Source organism: Austrofundulus limnaeus, unplaced genomic scaffold, assembly GCF_001266775.1.
Source record: "Austrofundulus limnaeus strain Quisiro unplaced genomic scaffold, Austrofundulus_limnaeus-1.0 Scaffold41, whole genome shotgun sequence".
NCBI classification, from domain to species: Eukaryota; Metazoa; Chordata; class Actinopteri; order Cyprinodontiformes; family Rivulidae; genus Austrofundulus; species Austrofundulus limnaeus.
The window spans coordinates 2,071,980-2,073,926 of NW_013952443.1; the positions used below are offsets into that span (position 1 = coordinate 2,071,980).

At 34.9% G+C, this 1,947-nt stretch overlaps 1 protein-coding gene across 1 annotated transcript in view; it reads left to right on the forward strand.

The window, feature by feature from the left end:
• acer1 (alkaline ceramidase 1) overlaps positions 1-1,947 on the forward strand; it is a 9,744-nt gene that overhangs the window by 6,231 nt on the left and 1,566 nt on the right. The gene's annotated exons all lie outside the window — the stretch shown is intronic.

Genomic DNA, 1,947 nt, shown 5'->3' on the forward strand with positions numbered 1-1,947 from the left:
ACACATATACACAGTAAAAACTAGAGTATTAACTAGATTGTTAAAATGTCTGTGTTAATTTAACTCCCCCTAGTGTTATTTTAACACTTTGAGTAAACTGGCTTCCAGTGTTCGTGTTAATTCACAGTGTTGATTTCCTCAGTGTTGTCTCAACACTGGACAGTGTTAAATAAGCTCAGCCAGCACTTAACAGTGTTGTTAAATAACACCATGCAGTGTTGAAAGAAGTATTCTCTAAAAGCCCCGCCCTCTTCCACCTCATGTCAGACTGACCAGTGTTTTCACAGCAAGRGATGCTGGGTAATCTTGTAGAAATCATGTGTTTGCATGTTTATGAATATTAAAGAAGTTAATCGGTGTAAAAATGAGTTGTTCTAGTTAGTTGTTTTGTTCAAGTTTATCAGTTGATCAAGTTTAAGTTTGTGAGTTTGGCCATAAATTGACACCATGAAWGAGAGCTACTTCCTGGTGTGTGAAGGTCGACTCCATTACATTTTTCCAGTACATACTGTGAATTGTTAATGCAACACTTAAAAGAGTTGATCTAAACTCTACAGTGTTAAACTTACACTTTCAAATTTGCTGTGAATAACACCTCAGTGACTGTTTTACACCCCTCTACACAGCAAAGGAGWAAATAATCAACACCWCAGAGTGTTAAATTAACACACTGATAGGAGATATGTGAACCTCCAGTGTTAACCATCAATAACTCAATGCAGTGTTGAAAAGCATGAGAATCAGAGTTGATTCATCACCACAGTGGAGTACCATCATTACCTCTGGTTAGAATCATATTTACTCTCATCRGAGTGATTTRACTTGAAGTGTTAMGTTTTRTTAACWCTGTACAGCATTATTCAGTGTTAAGTTTTAACTCTGTTTAGAGTTAAATTGTACTCTGAAAATGTAACACTATTGAAAGAGTTAAATTGACACTAATTCAGATAAGGACCAAATAGACTCAGACACAGTTTTAAATTTAACTCTTAAGTGTTGATTTAACGCTACAAAATTTACTGTTATTAAATCAACATGCAGTGCAGTAATTTAACGTATTTAATATTCAAATTCATGTGTACCGGTTGCACACTTATTTGAATATGAATACAAAACCTTTAAAGCAAACAAAAAAGCTGAAGTGCTACGACACAAGATGCCTTGAGTTTAGACTCCTGTGTGGTTCTGGTTCTTGTAAAAAGTCTCTATTGTTTATGTTTTTGCGACTTCAGTAAACTTCTCATATTTAGCTTTGTGCAACGTGTTGTAGTGACTTGTATTAAAATCCTTCATGGCAGACAGTGTCTCTAAGCAGACTAAACACATTGGTTGGCCTTGAAATACCAGCCGTTGTGAAATGGTCAACGTCCCCAAAAAAAGTTTTTATTTTTTTAAACAGCTTCTAGATTTTTAGATTCTAAGAAATCAGAAGTTTCCAGCCTGTCACAGAAGTCACTCATAGACCACACCTGGCCTGTGGGCCGCCAGATGCACATCTCTGTTCTACATACTGTACTGTATAATATACTGTATTAATATACTATAAATACTGTATTAATAAACTAATATACTGTAAGAATGTTTATTCACCTTCACTAAAAAAAACAATATTTCTGTTTTTGACACTTAGGGAGACAAAGTGTTCATATCAATGTGTGCTTACTCGAACATTTAAAGAGTAACTTACCCCAAAATTAACTTTTTTCAGCTGATAAACTGTCTAGAATGTGTCTAAAATGTTATATAGTACTGTTTCTGTGCTAATTTTGATGTTTTTGTGCGTATTTGTTCAAATCTGTAATATTTATCAATAACTAATATTCCTCTGACCATGTCCTTCCCTTTATGACCACAGTGTACCATCTTCTGACAATGTCCATCCCTTTATGACCACAGTGTACCATTTTCTGCCCATGTCCATCCCTTTATGACCACAGTGTACCATCT